Source organism: Rattus norvegicus, chromosome 4 (assembly GCF_036323735.1).
Source record: "Rattus norvegicus strain BN/NHsdMcwi chromosome 4, GRCr8, whole genome shotgun sequence".
In the NCBI taxonomy this organism is placed as follows: domain Eukaryota; kingdom Metazoa; phylum Chordata; class Mammalia; order Rodentia; family Muridae; genus Rattus; species Rattus norvegicus.
In genome coordinates, this window is record NC_086022.1 from 97,825,440 (window position 1) to 97,845,230 (window position 19,791).

Consider the following 19,791-nt stretch of genomic DNA (forward strand, 5'->3'; position numbering starts at 1 on the left):
ACAGGTATTAGCAATCGTTGGCCATTAATATTTTTCACCATTAATGGACTCAATTCCTGTGTTAGACACCGGCTAACAGGATGATGAGAAAACAGGATCCATTATTCTATTGCAGAGAAGAAACACACCTCAGGAATAAAGATAAATATTACCTCAGAGTAAAGGGCTGGAAAAACATTTTCCAAGCAAAAGAAGCAAGCTGTAGTAGCCATCTAATATCTACTAAAATAGACTTTCAAGCAAAATTAATCAAAAGAGACAGGGAAGCACACTTCATAAACATCAAAGGAAAAATTGGTATACCAAGATGATATCTCAATTCTGAAAAGCTATGGCCCAAACACAAGGGCTCTGAATTTATAGAAGAAACATTGCTAAACATTGTTAAAGCTTAAATCACACATTGAAACCCATGCATTAATAGTGGGAGACTTCAACAGCGTATTCTTATCAACTAAAAGTTCATGAAAACTAAACAGAGAATGAAACTAATAGATATTATGAATCAAATGGATCTAACAGACTTCTATAGAATATTTCACCCAAACACATAAGAATACACCTTTTTCTTAGCACCTCATGGATCCTTCTCCAAAATTGACCATATAGTAGGTCATAAAGCCATCAAGAAATAATGCCTTGTATTGTATCAGGCAACTGTGGATTAAAGCTGGACTTCAACAATAACAGAAACTTCAGAAAGCCTACATACTCCTGGAAACTGATCAACTCTCTACTCAATTATCTCTGGGTCAAGGAAGAAATAAGAAAGAAATGAAAGAATTTCTAGAATTCAATGAAAACGAGAGGACAACATACCCAAATTTATAGGACACAATGAAATCAGTGGTAAAAGGAAAGTTCATAGCACTAAGTGACTTCATAAGGAAATTAGAAAATTCTCACATCAATAATTTAAAAGTACACCTGAAAGTGCTAGGAAAAAAAGAAGCAAGCACACAACAGAGGAGTAAAATGTAGGAAATAATCAAAATCAGGGATGAAATTAATCAGTGAGAGATAAAGAAAACAATACAAAGAATCAACAACACCAAAAGATGGTTCCTTGAGAAAATCAACAAGATAGAAAAACACTTAGCCAAACTAACCAAAAGACAGAGAGACAATATCCAAATAAAATCAAAAGTGAAAAGGGAGACATAACAGACATTAAGGAAATTTAAAGAACCCTTAGGTCTTACTTCAAAAGCCTGTACTCCACAAAATTGGAAAATCTTAAAGAAACAGATGATTTTCTAGATGGATAGCAATTATCAAAGTTAAATCAAGATCAAGAAAATTATTTAAACAACCCTATAACCCCTAAGGAAATAAAAGCAGTCATTAAGTCTCCCAACCAAAAAACAGCAAAACAAAACAAAACAAAAAACAAACTGAAAAACAACAACAACAACAACAACAACAACAACAACAACAACAGCCCAGAGACAGCTGGGTTTAGTGCAGAGTTCTACCAGACTTTCAAAGAAGAGCTAATACTAATCCTCCTCAAGTTATTCCACAAAATAGAAACAGAAAAAATGCTACCAAATGTGGAGTGCTTTTGGTGCCACTTCTAGGGAATTGGCAAGAATATTTGGTTTACAATTGCTTGAAACTGTTCCATTTTTAGGACTGCTAATTCTCAAAATTTGCAATTATTTATGCAAATACACCTCACTTTAAGATAAAGTATGTTTCTTTACTTTATAGGACATCTAAGAGCTCATACTGGATTTCCTGGACCCCTTAGTGAGGGCAATGCTACAGCAGATTTGTATACCAAGCAGATTATAGGCCTTACACAGGAACAATTAGACAAATAATCTCATTCTTTACAACATCACAATAGTAATAGCTTGAGACAATTTGGTATTTGTAGAGAATGTGCATATCAAATTGTAAAGGCTTGTCCTGAATGTCCTCAATTTCTTCCTATACCACAAAATGGTTTTAGTCATTGAGGACTTATACCTAATCAATTATCGCAAATAGATGTTACTCATATTTCTGATTTTGGAAAATTAAAATTTGTACATGTGACTATTGACACTTTCTCAGGCTTTCTTGTTGCAACTGTTTTAACAGGAGAAGCAACTAAAAATGTAATTACTCATTGCCTATGTTGGTTCTCTGTGCTGGGTGTTCCAAATCAGATTAAAACAGATAATGGAACTGGCTATTACAGTTGAACATTTGTGATATTCTGTTAACAATTAAATATTATCCACACTACTGGGATTCCTTATAACCCTCAAGGACAAGGTATTATGGAATGAGCCCATAGAACTTTAAAACAATATCTTCATAAAATAAAAAAGGGGGAATTATATCCCTGTACAGTACAAACTATTTAAATCATGCTCTTTTATTTAAATTTGGATGTTCATGGACAAACAGCTGCTGAGCATTTTTGGCATCCTCACACTTCCACTACATATGCTTTAGTGAAGTGGAAGGATTCTATGACAGGCCAATGTCATGGACCCGACCCTGTACTCATATGGGGATGAGGTCATGTTCGTGTTTTTCACAGGAGGAAATGGAGTGCGTGGCTGCCAGAAAGGCTGGTACAAGCAGTGGAACTATCCCACCTTCCTGCTGATTCCCTTACTGATGATGATGCTGGTTCCTGTATGCACTGAAGTCTACTGGATCTATATTCTTAATCCACCAGATACACCCAGCAGTGTGGTCCAGACCAGACATTCTCGTGACCAGTAATAATACTCTAGATCTCCTTGGACAAATGAGTCAACTAATAATAAGACCATGACTTTTAATGCATTTGGTGATGGGATTCCTGTTTGCTTTACGAAGAAAGTATGAATGATGGGTGTATTTCTGGGTTCACTCAAATTTGGAAGAGAAACATTTGACAAACTGTAACTCAAAGCGTAGAGATGAGCATGCCTAACTTATGAGGGATCTGCCCTGATCCTCATGAGATATGACCTTGTGGATCTGAACCCACAGAGAATGTGGACCTGACATTTAACAAAATTGTTAGGTGGAAAGAATGTTTATATTCAACCCCCAACGTGGTTTAATATTTACAACAATATGTGAATTATTGATTGGTCTGCGAATCAATCAAACACTGGATAAAAGAAGATGTCCATAGGTTTTGGCAGTTTGAATCAGGTTATTTCCAATGGCATATTTGGAAGTTAGCTACAGCTCTCTATGAAGTTACGTTAGAAATAGACAAAATTGAGGCAGAATCTGGATTTTGAACAAGAGTTAGTGCATGTGTTAAGTCTCCTAATCTTTTATTAATTGGTCATGTTAAAATTACCTTTGTTTCTTCTATGGTATCTAATGTAAGTCGTGTCAATTATTACACTTTCTAATTGTGTTAATGTATCGAAATCTGGCGTGTCTGTTATGGTAGTCTATCAACCAGCTTTTGTTTTGCCTGTGAGTATAACAGGACCTTGGTATTTGAACAAAGCCTACAAATATTGGAAGAAGTGAGTCAAGATTTAGGAAGAAGCAAGAGGGTAGTGGGCTTGATTATTGCCAGTATAACAGCTTTGATTACATTAATAACCAGTGCCACTGCTTGCGCAATTGCTTTGATGCAAGAAGTTAAGACAGCCGCTTTTGTTAATCATTTAGCAAAAACATTACTTATGCTCTGAATATTCAAAGGGATTTGGATAGGCATTTGGAACAAAGAAGTGATGCTCTTTATAATACTATTCAGATTATTTGAGAGGAGGTTCAGAGTTTAAGAGTAAGAAGCTATCTCCAATGTCACTCTAAATACCAACAGATTTGTGTCACTTCTAAATTTACAATGACAGTCACTATAATTGGGAGAAAATTCAGACACTTGCAGGGTATTTGGCATAATTCTAACACCTCACTGGATATTTTAACTTTGTATACTGAGATTATAAATTCAAAGAATGCTGCGCCGCTGAGTTTTGATACTGTGGAGATTGCTGATAAAATCTTTTAAGGCTTTAGGTCAGTATTTCCATCTTGGTGAAACTTCATGAATGGCTTGTATAGGTTGATCATTTTGGCCCTTCTTGTCCTGGAAATACTTTTATTCCTGCCCATTTTGATAAAAACTTGCCTTTAACAACATCAATATGTTGGCAGTCAAATACATGGCTTGAAACTTAAAATGAATCCCCAAACAAAGTCAGTAGTTTAACAGGCTGGCAGTAAGTGACAGTAAGATTCTGCACAGAGCCTTATTAACCTAAGACAGAAATGATTGCCTTGGATAATGCATTTTCAATGACAGATAAGAAAGACATTCTCGTCAGAACAACCTAAGACAGACGCAGTCTTGTTTATGAAATAAAGAACAGGGGAGATGTAGAGAGTTTTTGGTACCACTTCTAAAAAGTTGACAAGAATATTTGATATTGGGTGAAGACAAGGAAGTAGATTTAAGAACATGGCTGAAGAATGTATTCCTTGTATTTGGATCATCTTGATAAGTCCCCGAATACAGTTACCATGGGACCTTTGTTTATGCTTTGTTTGTTCCTTGATTCCTTTGTTTATGCCTTAGAAATGACCCTATTCTTTGCATGTACCTAGAATGATATAAAAGCACACTGGAAAAAAAAACTGCTTCAGCATTTGCTGGAGTCATACTATAATGTTGTCTAATTATCTTTTTTTCCTTTAATCCTTGCTCCCTTCCTTGAGAACCTGTTGACCGACTGAACTGACTTGGTCAGCCAAACTCATTTTATGAAGCCATAGTCACCATGATACCTAAACCACAGAAAGAATCAACAAAGAGAATTTCAGACCAATTTCTCTTATGAACATTGATGCAAAAATACTCAATAAGATACTTGCAAACTGAATCTAGAAGCACATAAAAAAAATCATCTACCATGATCAAGTAGACTTCATCCCAGGGATGCAGATATGGTTCAATATAAAAAAAATTCACCAACATAATCCACCATATAAACTAACTGAACAAAAATAATCACATGATCATCTCATTAGATGCTGAAAAAGACTGACAAAATCCAATACCTCTTATGTTAAAAGTCTTAGATCTGTTATTCAAGGTTACATACTTAAACATAATTAAAGCAATGTACAGCAAGCCAATAGCTAACATCAAACTAAATGGAGAGACACTTAAAGCAATTCCACTAAAGTCGGGAACAAGAAAGGCTGCCTATTCTTTCCCTAGCTATTCAATGTAGTACTTGAAATTCTATCAGAGCATTAAGAAAACTAAAGGAGATCAAGGGGATACAAATTGAAAAAGAAGAAGTCAAAGTATTGCTATTTACAGATAATATTATAGTATATATAAGTGAGTCCCCAATTTCTACCAGAGAACTCCCATAGCTGATAAACAGCTTCAGCAAAGTAACTGGATACATGATTAGCTAAAAAGAAAAATTCAGTAGTCCTGTTTTATACAAATGATAAATGGACTGAGAAAGAAATCAGAAAACAACAGCTTTCACAATAGCTACAAACAACACAAAATATTTTGGTGTAATTCTAACCAAGCAAGTGAAGGACCTATATGACAAAACTTCAAGTTACTGAAGAAAGAAATTGAGGAAGATATCAGAAGATGGAAAAATCTCCCGCATTCATGGATCAGTAGGATTAATATAGTGAAAATGGCCAACTTACTAAAAGCAATTTACAGATTCAATGCAATTTCCATCAAAACTGTAACAAAATTCTTTTTAGACCTTGACAGAGCAATTCTCAATTACATAAGATAAAAACAAAAAACCCAGGCTAGCTAAAACAATCTTGAACAATAAAAGAACTTAGGGAGGTATCACCATCCCTGATGTCAAACATACTACAGAGCAACAGTAATAAAAACTGCATAGTTTTGTTTTAGGAACAGACAAGTTGATCAATGGAATTGAATGGAAGTCCCTGTGTAACTTTAATTTTCTCAAACTCCTACTTTTAATGATAGTTCTTAAATGTTTTAACCTCCCTTTTAGCCCACCACCAACCAGAAATGTAGTGGAAAAGAAATGATGGGGGAGTAGACCTGTATAGAAAGGTTCTTTGGAGCAACTCCCGTCCGTGTTGTCTGGAAATCAGCAGTTCAGTCCACAGGTTAGCAGCAGTGGCAGCTCAATCCACATGCAAACACTTCATGGAAACACCAACAGTCCAGTTCAGTACAGTTGGTAGAGATGGGTTAACAACAGCAGTGACATGACTAACAGGAACACCAGAAGTTTTCTGCTGCGCCTCTCTCAGTGAAGATCAGTGAAGATGCAAAACCCACAAGTGCTGATCAGCTAGCACGCTCTGTCCCTCACTCAGCTGAGTCCTATTTATACCCTCCAAACATCACGTGTTCTCCACATGTCTTGCCTCAGCACATGTCTTGCCTCAGCATTTGCATCCAATCATCCCAAATTTGTGGGAATGGGAAGAAACTGCAGTACACAACCAGAAGTTTTTTGGTGCATTTCTCTCTGTGGAGTCCTGACAAATGCAGCTCAACTATGCAATGTAAGGTGAATCAGTATATGCATGTTGTTAGCAAAGAATCCTTCATCACATGTTCTTTCACATGCTTGCTATAGCAAAATATCCTCTCTCCTGTATCTGCTTGAATGAAATGGTCCTCACATGTCTTCTTTAGTTTTTTACACCTGTGTCCACTCCTGCAAAACACTATTTTACACAACTGACTTTCCAAAGAACCCGTAAGTTTCCACATCAACCCTGAAATAAACCCATACAACTATGGACACTTGATTTTTCACAAATAAGGCAAAACCATACAATGGAAAAAAGAAAGCTTCTTCAACAGTTCTGGTCTAACTGGATGTCTGCATGTAGAAGAATGAAAATAGACTCAAATCTATACCCTGCATAAAACTCAAGTCCAAGTGGATCAAAGAACTCAACGTAAAATGAGATATATTAAATCTAATAGAACAGAAAGTGGGAAGTACTGTTGAACTCATTGGCATAGCTGACAACTTCCTAAACAGAACACCAATGACTCAGGTTCTAAGATTAACAATTGATAAAGGACCTCATGATACTGAAAAGCTTCTGTAAGGCAAAAGACACTGTCAACAGGACAAAACAGCAGACTGATGAAGGATCTTCATCAACCCTACTTCTGACAGAGGGCTAATATCCAAAATTTATGAAGAACTCAAGAAATTAGACCCCAAACAACCCAAATAATCCAATTAAAAAATGGGATACAGAGCTAAACTGAGAATTCTCAACTGAGAATATCAAAGGGCAAAGAATCACTTAAAGAAATGTTCAAAGACCTTAGTCAACAGGGAAACGCAAATCAAAACAACTCTGAGATTCCGCCTTACATCAATCAGAAGGGCTAAGATCAAAAACTCAAGAGATAGAGCATGCTGGTAAGGATGTGGAGCAAGGGGAACACTCCACAGTTGCTGGTGGGAGTACAAATTTGTACAACCACTTTTGAAATCAACTTGGCAATTTCTCAGAAAACTGTAAATAGTTCTACCTCAAGACCCAGCTACATCACTCCTGGCCATATTTCCAAAAGATACCTCACTATACTACAGGGACAATTTCCCAACTATGTTCATAGCAGCTTTATTTGTAATAGCAAGAAACTGGAAACAATCTAGATGTCCCTCAACTGGAGAATAGTTAAAGAAAATGTGGTACATCTACATGATGGAATATTACTTGGCTATTAAAAACAAAGACATCATGAATTTTGCACATAATGGATGAATTTGAGAATCCTGAGTGAGGTACTCAGACCCAAAGGGACATGCACGGTATCTATTACTCACTTATAAGTAGATATTAACCATAAAATACAGGATACTCATGCTACATTCCACAGACCCAAGGAAGCTAAACAGAAGGGAGGCAAAAGTGAGGATGCTTGGATTTCATTTGGAAGGGGGATAAAATAGTCACAGGAGGCAGATGAGGGGAGGGAACTGCGTAGGAGAGGGGATCAGAGGGGAATGCGGAAGCTCATAAGTTGGTGGGAGTGACAGGAGAGATGGCCCAGAAGGCCAGGAGAATGAATGGAAATCTGCAAAGAAATCTGCAACTGGGGAGGTGGGGGAGAGTCTCAAAGACATTCCAGATACCTGGGATAGGGGAGGCTCCCAAGATCAAGAATCAAGATGATCTTAGCTGAAACTCACAGCAGTGGGGATCTTGAACCTCAAGAGACCACCTCCTGCAGCTGGGCAGGAACCCCAGTGGAGCAATGGGGCCACCAACCCACCTACAAAACTTTTGACCCAAAGTTTATCTTGTGTACAAGAAATATAGGGACAGGGAATGGAGCAGAGACGGAGGGGATGACCACCCAATAACTGTCCCATCTTGAGACCCATTTCATGGGCAAGGACCAATCCCAGATGCTTTAATGATACTCTGTTATGTTTGCAAATAGGAATCTAGCACAGCTGTCCTCTGAGAGGCTCTACCCAGTAGCTGTCTCAGACGGATACAGAGACCCACAGCCAAACAATGGATGGAGCTTGGGTACTCTCATGAGTTGGGGGAAGGATTGAGTGCCTCAAAGGGGATTAGGAACTCAGCAGGAAGAACAACAGAGTCGACTGACCTGTACCCTTGGTGCTCTCAGAGATAGAACCACCAACTAAAGAGCATACACAGGCTGATCCTAGCCCCCATTCCTGCACATATGTAGCAGATGTGCAGCTCAATCTTTATGTGGGTCCCAATCAACTGGAGTGGGGGCTTTCTGAAAGGTTGTTGCTTGTCTGTAGGATAAGGTTTTTTTTCTTTAAAGGTGGGTTGTCTTGTCTGGCCTTAGTGTCAGAGGACGTGTCTAAGCTGGCAGAGACTTGATGTGCTAGGGTGGGAGGGTAACCAGGCAGGCATCAGAAGTAGAGGGGGTGTGGGGAAGGGATTGGGAGAGGGGGTGATTGGGATGGGGAACAGCAATAAAAAATGTAAAGTGAATAAAATAAAAATAAAGAAAAGTTTATTCAGAATGAGGAAACTCAGACCCCCAACAGCCAATATAGTATGTGTTCTCTTGTAAGTGGATGTTGGCTTTTTAACCCTTCAGTATCCATCCTACAATCCATATAACCACAGGGGTTAGGTAGCTAGTAAGGGACTTGGTGGGAGGAAGAGGAAAATATAAGAAAGAGGAAATAGAATATATAGCTATGGAGAGGCAGGAGGGAGAATGCAACAGAAGGATAAACAAGGAAGAAGAGAGAAGTGTTGGGGGTGGTTTTGTACTCTGTGTGTTCAGATACTAGCTTTTATGCCTGATAGCAATCTAGTTACAGTCTGCACAGGGACATTGTAATGAGTATTGAAGAATCTCCTGTATAATATAGTGTAAGGAATGTTTCCTCATAATTTCTGATTGCTTAATAAAAGACTGAACAGCCAATGACTTGACAAAGAAAATAGAAAACCTGGACTTTGAATCCCAATCAGGGACCAGCAGAGGGAAAAGTGTGAAGGAGAAAGAGTTGGCCAGAAGGCAGGTGAGGGTCCAGGAGAAGAAGGGACATGAAGTGGAGAAAATGGAAGGTCTCCACGAGGTCAGGCACGAGGGGGAGTCGTTAAGGGAGTTCACCATGAGAACACTCATGGAGCAGTGCAAGCCAGGGCAATTTAAGCTGGAAGTAATTTGGAGTGTATAGCTGGGATGTAGACAGCATAGAGGGTTAGGGATATCTGTTCAGTTATTGCGCTTAAAGCTTGTTGAATAAGTCAACAGGTCTTTTCTCAATTATTTGGGAACTAGTTGGATTAGGAAAAACTGCAACCTTTAAATTTCATCCTATAGAGAAGGGTGAGTAAAGAGGAAATGCAAAGACAGACAACACTAAGGGCCATTTGACTGGTTATCTGGAAACCTGTTAATGTATAAATTTCTCAAGGTACATAATGCACGGAATAAATTTAAATAAAGTCAAATAGCAGGGAAGGGAATGCCCCAACTACATATCTTTTGCCACCAAGTGAAACTTTAAATGACAAGGATGGGTTACATCTAATTGAGTTGTGGCCAAGGATCTCCATGAGCATTCCCAAGCAATTCAGGCCAAGGCTTGTATTTCTCCACAAACTGATGTTAAGGTTCAATTGCTGAAGATAACACTTGTATATCTTATTGAACCAGGAGAAGGTGAGATGTTTTCTACCTAGAGACTTTAGCTCTATTAACTGGTGTTCACGGTATTAGAAGGTATTCTGCATGGTTCCAGAGGAGAAAGGTAAACAACAACCCAGTTACAACCCCTGCCATCTACAGTGGTGACCTGTCTGCAAGATATTCTGATGCAACAAAGGAGTAAATGTTAGGAGAGTAACCAATTACTCTCTGATAAGACCCACGGAACCCATGCCTAAAACTGTTTGGCTGACCAAGAACCCAAGGCCAAGGCCATATACCTAGGGGAAAACAATATAGTTTTGCTGAAGGAACACAGCAATAAAATGACTCCTAATGCCATTTGGCATACCCATAGATGAGTACCTTGCACAACCATCATCAGAGAATGTTTCTCTTTCGTTCCATAAACTGGAACCTAATACAGAGACCTACAACTGGATAATATGCAGAGATCAAGAAGCTTAGAAACACTCATTTCCTAAACTGGATGCCTTTATTAAACCCCTTCCTTCAGGGAAAAGGGAGTCAGGACAAAGAGGAGGAAATTGTGATCAAAATATATTGTATACATTTTTAAGTAAAAAAGCAAAAAATTGTCTGTAGGTAAATATGTGGTGTATCTTCTTGACTGATGATTAATGTAGGTAGTCCCAGGTCATTGGGGGTAACACCACCCTGGGATGATACCAAAAATCAGGCTAAGCAAGTCATGGGAACAAGCCCATAAGCAGTATTCTTTTCTGGCTTCTGCTTCAGCCCCTACCTTGAGTTCTCACCCTAACTTCAGTAATGATAGACCATAATGAACAAGTGTAAGCTAAAATAAATCGTTTCCTCCCCAAGTTGCTTTTGGTCATGGTGTAGTATCACAGCAATAGGAGCCCTAACTGAGACAGTCTTCATTCTGTTTCTAAAGCTGATGAGATTCTCACTGTTGTGCTTCCTGTGCCAGGAGAGGTAGTGTCTTAACATAAAGCATAAGAAATTGAGACACAGCACACTTGGTAGGTCTTGGTGGAATACAATGTATAAGTAATAAGATATGACATGTAAGACAGTCTATATAATGCATAGATAAATGATAACTTTAGGTTTATATAACACATAAAGTGAACATAAGCATTGATTTTCCCTGAACATCAGGAGAAAGCAGTTCCATTCGTGAGAACTTCAAATGCCTTAACAACCTTCAAGTAAATGAGGTTTCTTCCAATAAAATGAAACCTCTTACGGACTGTAAACATCCTTCACACAGTCAACCCCTAAGGTCAATATCAAAACTTCAATTTTGTCATTGGTCACAGAATGAAAGACTGTCCCTGACTCTATGGCTTCCAGCCTTGAAACCTGTAGAGGTTGGGTCCGTTGCTATGCATTGTGATGCTAAATTCTGTACTGGGAGGTCTAATTGCCTACCAGTAAATACTCAACTTTTGTTGCATAAACCTCCTTGTTCTTTAATTTAAAACTATTGGTTAAATATAAATGGCTACACACAATCAGAGGTAGGCAGTTTTGAGTTACTTGGTTGGGATTTGCCCAGGAGGGAGAGGAGAAGGCTGGGGGAGAGGAAAAAGGTGAAGGAAGACAAGGAAGTCTCCATGAGGGGAGACGGATGATGAGCACATGGCCTGGAAAAACAGCAAGTATCTAGGGGTACACCACTGACAACCGTTAGAAAAGTAGATTAGGGTTTACCCCCAGTAATTGTCAAAGCCAATTAAAATAGCCATACTCTGAGACTTATTCATTCATAAGCTAGATGGGGTAAGTTTAAATTGGTTCAACTGTAGAAAACAATGTCTCAGAGGGAGATCAGTACAGGACCCCAGGTAGCAACCCCCACAACCCCAGCAGAGGCAGCTACTCCAGCCAGTCTCGCCCAGTCACTCCAGAGACAAGCACAAAACAGGCAGCTTCTCTGAAGCTGTTCTTGAGCAGAATATGGAAAAACCAAAACCCTAGGTCTTCCACAGGTGCTAATTTCACTGGACAGGAGCACTCTGTGTGTCCACATTTGTTTTCCTCTGTACACTGTGATGGTTGGAGGGGGAAAGTGGGGTAGTACAGCACTCTGCTGTGTGCTGCTATGTGTGAGAGTTTCATTTCCTCCTCCCATAGTTGTCATTAGTAATGTCCACTCAAACAAAATTGTTATGAAGATTAATGTGGTAGTGTCTCAGGTGTCCATGCCAACTCCTAGTACCAGGTAAGCTGCCCATTGACGGTACTGCTTCATTTTCTCTTAAGTGCTGGGTTATGTTGCTTTTTCGATCACTTTCAGTGTATTGGAATCGTACATTTTTCTGAACAAGGGAAACTATTGTATGTTAGGTGTTGGAAAAAGGCCTTTCAAAAGTTGACAGGTAACTGTATGGACTGCTGTCTATCCTACCTCCTCCACTTTCTTGATAGGTGACATTTTTGTTTACTACAGAACTATCAACATTGCCTTGGGATGTGCATTGGGCTTGTATTACAAAGTCATGCTGTAAATTAACAGTATAGTAAAAGAAGCCAATTATAAGAAATAAAAACAAAAACAAAATACAAAAGCAAGCCTTTTACTATGACTTTCAAGGTTCTAATGTTTAAAAGAATACAAACATTCTTATGTAATTTTTTTAAAAAAGATTTGAGACATGGTCTTATGTAATACAAGCTAGCCATATATACACACACACACAGGTGTGTGTGTGTGTGTGTGTGTGTGTGTGTGACGTGTGTGTGTGTGTGTGTGTGTGTGTATGGCTAGCTTTTATTACATATGTATATTATATTACATATACATATATCTCACTATGTATTGAGGATGATCTTGAACTTTTTGTTTAATCTTCAAATTTCTATCGTATCATATCTATCATATCATATCATAACACATCTCTCTGTCTATCTCTCTGTCTGTCATCCACCACCACAACCACCACTACCACCACCACCACCACCACCACCACCACCATCATCATCATCGATTTATCTATTTGTACATGTGCACCTGTGCTATGGCAAGTGTATGGAAGTCAGAAAACTATGTGTGGAAGTAGGTTCTCTGCTCTCACTTTTTGGGTCTTAGGGATTGAACTCAGGTTGTCATGCTTGTTGGCAAGTTCCTTAACCCACTGAACCATCTCATCAGTCCAAATTTTGAACTTTTTTCATCTTACCTCCCACTTCCAAGTGCTAGGAGTAAAGGCCTGAACCACTACATCATACTCTTAAGATTTTTAATAATCAAAATAATAGAACTTTTATAAGACTAATCTTTAAGTAGCTTAAGAGAAAAGAAGGGAAGACAATGATAAATCTTAGTACACTAGTCAGTAAATTTTAGCATCCAAATAATTAGAAAAATATGCTTATAAAAAAGGAAGGGGTTAAGAAGGAAAATCATGTTGAAAGTTTTTCCATAATAAAGACTAATAAAAGTTTTGTAGAATATATGTTCAATTCCAAGATGTTTTCAGATTAAAATAATTTTTTGCCAGCATTAAGATTCTCAAACTGGGGCTAGAGAAATGATTCAGCAGTTAAGAGTACTGGCTGCTTTTCTAGAGGACTTAGGTTTGATTCCCAGCATCCACATGGTGGCTCTAGTTCAAGGGGCTCTATCTGACACCCTCTTTTGGCCTCCACAGGCACAAGGTATGGGAATGATGCAGACATTCATGCAGGCAAAATATCCATACACAAAAAAATAATAAAATAATAAAAAGATCAGCTCACAAGGTGGAAAAAGAAATCACAGGTACAACTCTTCAACTCTTCTCTGACTGCTACCTTCTTTTCAGTCCTCCTCCACCTTCTGATTACACAATCCAAAAGTGTTGAACTTTCTAAAGGCATCTGATACTCCTTTTTTAACATTTGCAGATGCAGGGGTTCTGACCTCCGCAAAGTTTTCTCTAGTTGCTACTGGAAAAAAGTCTCTCTCCTTAGAGTAGAAAATAGAGATGGTATCATTTTTATATCACAGGAGAGAGTGATGGTGGCAGGAATCTTTCTGTTACATGTACCAGAAATTGTCATTCCCCGTGTTCTCTTTGCTCGAGTCTAAAAGGCTTACTTAAAAGCAATGGGGGTTTGCTTTAACATCTTGCTTCACCTCTGCTGTAACAGTAATAGGTTGGTGAATATTTTCTGCTGGAAACTAGTCCCAGGCTGTGCAGCCACATCCAAGTTTTCAATTCGTATGTGGTTCCTGCCTCTTACCAGGCAAAAGCTGGACACCTGCGGGAATCATCTTTGTTGTATTCTTGACTGGCACAGAAATAATGCTTTAAAGAACTGATCTGGCCTCATTTCTCCTGCAATAGTTACTGTTTGATACATTCTTTGGGCCTTTTGTGGAGGTTGTGTAGGCCTGCACTGTTTGAGGAGGGGGAATCTGCTACGAACGCATGACAGTTGACTGCTGTGACACCCCGCTATCAATTCTTGTAGATGCTTTGAGAATTTTTGATATGGCTTTACAAGATTTTGTCAGGCTAATTTTTAGCTTAAGTAAAATTGAGAGAGCTAGCCTTTCCTACTTTCTTTTGAAGTTAGCAGGCAGTTTCTAAAGCCATCATACAGCTATCAACCCTCCTTCAGGATTTTCTTTCTACCCAGAAGCCGAAGCAGCTGAGTCAGCACTGGATTCCTGCTCTCCCGACTGTGAGTGTTTGCAGTTCTGTGGCTTCCCTTAGCTTTTACTCAAAGATAGGAACTTTCCTTTCTGGCTTGAGTTTAGGACACGCCTTTATATTTGTTTTTTTTTATTTGTTTGTTTGCTTATTTTCAGACCTTTTAGGGTCTCTTTATCATTTAGCCTAAGAAAGAAAATAAACACTTGCCAGATTCATTCCAAAGATACACAGATGGCTTACCACACACAAATCAATAAATGTAATATAGCATACTAATGGAATCAAAGACACAAATTACTTCATCATTTCAATAAATAAAGAAAAAAGGCATTTGACAAAATCCAACATCCTTTCATGATAAAGGTGTTGAAGAGATTAGGAATGGAAGGAATATATTTCAACACAATAAAGGCCACATACAACAAAACTATTGCCTACATTAGGCTAAAAGGAGAAAAACTCAAAGTGCGTCCTCTAAGAGCAGGAACAAGACAAGAGTGTTTACTCTTTCCACTCTTGCTCAATGTAGTATTTAAAGTCTTAGCTAGTGCCATAAGATATGAGAAGGAAGCAAATAAGAAGGCAAGAAGTCAAGGTGTACTTGTTTGCAGAAGACATCTTCCTATATGTACAAGAAGTTAGCTAGATGTGATAGTTGTAGCAGTGGGGAGGCAGAGGGAGACCAATATGTGTGAGTTAGAGGCCAGCTTGGTCTCTACCTGGCAGTTCTAGCCCAGTCAGTACTGCACAGTGCGGCCTTGTTGCAAACAAGCAAGCAAGCAAACAAGCAAGCAAGCCTAAAGACTCCATCAAAAAACTCTGAATTGATAAACACTTTTAGCAACATTGCAGGATACAAAAATTAACATACAAAATCAGCAGCCTTCCTATATACCAATGACAAACATGCAAAGAAACTGAAGAAACAATTCAACACACATATACAAATACATGCTAAAAAAAATCCAAAAAATTAGAATAAGACTATGAAAAGGAGTGAAAGATCTCTTCAATGAAAGTGGAAAAACATTCAGGAAACATTAGAATATATGCCATGCTCATGGATTAGAAGAATTAATCTTGTGATGATGGCAGCACTTCCAAAAGCAAGCTCTAGATTCAATGAAGCTCCCAATCAAGTTGCAGTGACATTCTTCTTAGAATAGAAAAAACAATTTTAAAATTGGTTTCCTAACACAGAAGATCCCAGATAGCCAAAGAAATCCTGAGCAAAAAACGAAATGCTAGCTGTATCACATACCTGATTTCAAGCTATGCTATAGGACTATGGTAACTAAAACACTTGTACTCACACTAAACGGTTATGGTCTATGGAACTAAAGACACAGATTCTAACTCACACAGCTACAGCTACTTTTTTGTTTTGTTTTGTTTTGTTTTTAAAACAAAGATGCTAAAAATGTATAATGTGGAAAAGACAGTCTCTTCAAACAAAAGTCCTGCAGAACCTAGATATCCACACACTGAAGAATGAAACTAGAATTGTACAAAAATCACCTCCAAACAGATCCAAAGTCTGAATGAAAGACCATAAATCCTAAAACTGTTAAGGAAAAAGTAAGCCTCATACGTTAAGACATAGGCATAGACAGGGACTTCCTTAACTGGAGTCTAGTCATGCAAGAAATAAGACTACTGATGAACTGGACCTGATGAAATGGAACAGCTTCTACACAGGAAAACAATTTATCAAGTGAAGAGGCAGTCTACAGTAATCTTTGTCAATTAAATACCAAGCAGAGGATCCCTATGTAGAATATGCAAGAACTAAAAAACAAAACAAAACACATGAACAAGGAGACGTCAAACAGCCCAGTGAACAGATGGGCTAATGAAAAGAACAGACAGTTCTGAGAAGGTGAAGTGAGTACAGCCACCATGGTCAAGTGCCCAACATCAACGAAAGGCAAATAAAATTCACACTGAGATTCCATCGTCACTGAGTCAGGATGGCATAAGAAAACAAACACCCACAAGGAGAGCTAGCAAGTGGTTCAGAGGTTAAAGTGATTGTTGTAGAAGCCTGAGGGCCTCAGTTTGATTCTTGGATCCCAGTGAGGAAGGAAATAACCAACGCTGACATATTTATTCCCCCTGACTTCCACATGCTAACTGTGGCAGGCATGAACATGGGAACACACAAGTATCTACTACTACTGCTACTACTATTACTACTGCTGCTGCTGCTGCTACTATTACTACTGCTATTGCAACTACTCCTACTTATAATAATTAAAAATTGTAAATGGCCAAACTAAGTAAGGTGGTAAAGACTTGTAGCCTCAGTGTCCCGGAAGCTGAAACTGGCAGATTACTACAGCACAGGAGTTCAAGGCCAGTGTGGAAAACACAGCAAGAAGCTTACCTTTAAAAAAAAAAAAAGTGAAACAGATCAAGCAAAACAGAAGAAAGAAAACAAAAAAATTCAAAGAATACAGAACAAAGAGCAAAGAAAAATGACCGAAAATAAAACCAAACGCAACCAGCATTTACTGAGAAAATTAAATCATAAGGCTGGGGAAATGGCACAGTGGTTAGGAGTGGGAACTGCTCTCACAGAGACCTTGAGTTCAGTTCCCAGCACCCATATCAGGCAGTTCACACCAACTTTGAACTCTAGTTCCAGGACTTCTGGGTTCATGTGCCTTACCCTCCCCTCCCACACACACTTAAAAATAATAAAAACAAATCCTTTTAAAAAAGCACATTAAGTCACCTGCAGGATGTTTCCTCCTTAATTTATTCCTCGGGGCTTTTCTTGGTACCTCAGTGCTAACATCCCTCTGTGTGGCCAATGTGTCGAGGCGGCGTCAGGGGGAACACGTAGACATTGGTTCATTTCTGTCTCTTGAGCACTGGGAAATCCCGACAGGTTTGCTTCATGTTGTGACATCACCCTCTGCCTTTTCATAAAGTGAGAGAGAGAAGCTTGAGTCTAATAGCCATCCCACAAGGCTTCTCATATAAATAGAGAATTGCACTGAAGTTTCTGATCTAATAACCCACATGTCAACATCTCTGCCTGACATTTACTTAATGAACTCCTTTTTCTGATGTCATCACAAAACAGACTCTGATTAATCTGAACTTGATCATCTTTGCTTGTCTTTGTTATCAAGTTTTCAAAACACAGAGCATATATACATATAACTTAGTTGTTAATCTTAGTTGCTCTACTATGAGAAGGAACTATCAGCATTTCTGCACTGAGGTGACATTTGCTATGATCAAGGTGACACAGGAAACTTAGCAGACTCAAGGGTCAGACTAGACTTACATTCCCTTGCTTTCCTCTCGCCCCTCCTCCTTCACACTCAATGCCTGCTCGCCTAACAGTAGTTCTTATCTTGCTTGCTGCCCATTGCAATTGTGTGGGAACTGGTCTATACACCTCATTTATTTTCAATGAGTCCCAGTGTTCCAGTGTCAATGACACAAAGCCGCCAACTTGCAGCTGAATAGGATGGTGTGGTTCTTATCACTCAAACCCGACCTTTCGAACTCCCCCCCCCCCCCCCCCAGCAACTAGGTTAATCAAGAGCTTCACAGAAGACCTGGAAAAAAGACCTTCAGTATCAGCTGACAATTCTAGCAGTGTGATTTATCCACAGAATGAGAAATAAAATGGTCCCACAAGACTATTGTGGGGTTAAAATGAGATGCTCTTAAGCATTGTACCCAGCATACAGCAAGTCTCAGTAGATAATGCTCCTGTTCTCATGCTGAACAGGGAAAGAGCTCCACCACATTTTCTCAAGGTCATTGTTAAAACTCAGGTAGGTAGCCTGGGGCTTGATCTCTCTCTTCAAGCATTCATCTAGTGCCACTGAAAGATTAGTTTGATTAAAACAAGGTGCCTTCTCTTTGTTTGATATACTTGTAAGTAGCTCTCTGATTTTAACTTTAAAGGATTGAAGTGAGTTTTCTATTGCCCATCAAGTGTAGTGAGAAAAATGGATATTCAATTCGTACTTTTTAATCTTAAAAAACAACAAATGCTGTGTTGCTGTGTGCAGAGTACTAGAAACTTCCAACAGCAAAGGAAACCAGATCTCCTCTGAGATTTGGTGGTTACTTATTGAAAGCAGTGACGCCAAAAATTTGCCAGAGAACAAGCCAGGTGCAACAGGAAGAAAGCAAGCGCAATATTGGGAAATTATTTGCTACACTTACTGTTCTAAGAGGTTTCTTTTCTTCTAAAGTCAGATCGAAGTTCAGAGTTTGCCATCCTATCTAACCACGGAGACATTCAGAGCCATGAGGCGCGAATCGGAGTACACTGCTGTGCCTAACAAAGGGGGTGGATGCACAGGCAAAGGGGGCGCTACACCCATTCCTCACCGATGGACAATGGGTATCCAATCTCTCTTTCCCTCTCTCCTCCCTCACACTTCTACTTTTAAAATAGCACCTCACTCTGTAGTGGAGAGTGATCCCCTGCCTCAGTCTCCAGAGTGTGAACCTAGGCACAATTAACCCGAGGTGTGGCTCCCCTCCCCTCCCCTCTATACCTTGGTCATCCCAGGGAAGCCCGTGAGGCTCAGTCTGAGGACCAGACATTGCCCACGGGTGAAGGGAAGTCAGTCACTTGACCCCAGAGCCCCGAGGTCGCCTTACCGGGTTCCTCGGCGTTCACTGAAGTTCTTCCCGCGCTCAGGACACGGAGAGGGTCCTGGCACCCGAAAGCCTAGCGCAGCGCCATTGCTGGAGTCCGCGCTGCAGCGTGGTCCTCCAATGCAGTGGCCATGGCAAGTGTCCAGGCGGGGGTGCCTGGCCCTCGGGGAAGTCCCTCAGGCGCTCTCACCACGCCCTCCGCGAGCCGCAGAGGGAGGGTTTAAAACTAAGTGAGAAAGGAACCAAGGCGTGTGACCCCAGCCGCTAGCACCCAGCGTGCTTAGTGTGGTTCTGAGAAAAGAGGGAACTCGCCCAATGTAGGAGGCATGTGCCACAAAATGACAGGGCTGACGCGCGAACACTTACCAACTCATTGACTAGCATTTCATTTATTTAAACGTCCCTTTAAGGACA

The 19,791-nt window shown here is 39.5% G+C and overlaps 1 protein-coding gene across 1 annotated transcript in view; it reads right to left on the bottom strand.

The window, feature by feature from the left end:
* Il12rb2 (interleukin 12 receptor subunit beta 2) overlaps positions 1 to 19,498 on the bottom strand; it is an 88,849-nt gene extending 69,351 nt beyond the window's left edge. Inside the window, exons 1-2 of the mRNA NM_001412558.1 lie at positions 19,381 to 19,498; positions 17,480 to 17,666 (exon numbers count right to left, since the gene is read on the bottom strand). The gene's annotated coding sequence lies outside the window, so the exon portion shown is untranslated. The remainder of the gene's footprint in view (positions 1 to 17,479; positions 17,667 to 19,380) is intronic.
* Between the last annotated feature and the right edge of the window lie 293 nt (positions 19,499 to 19,791).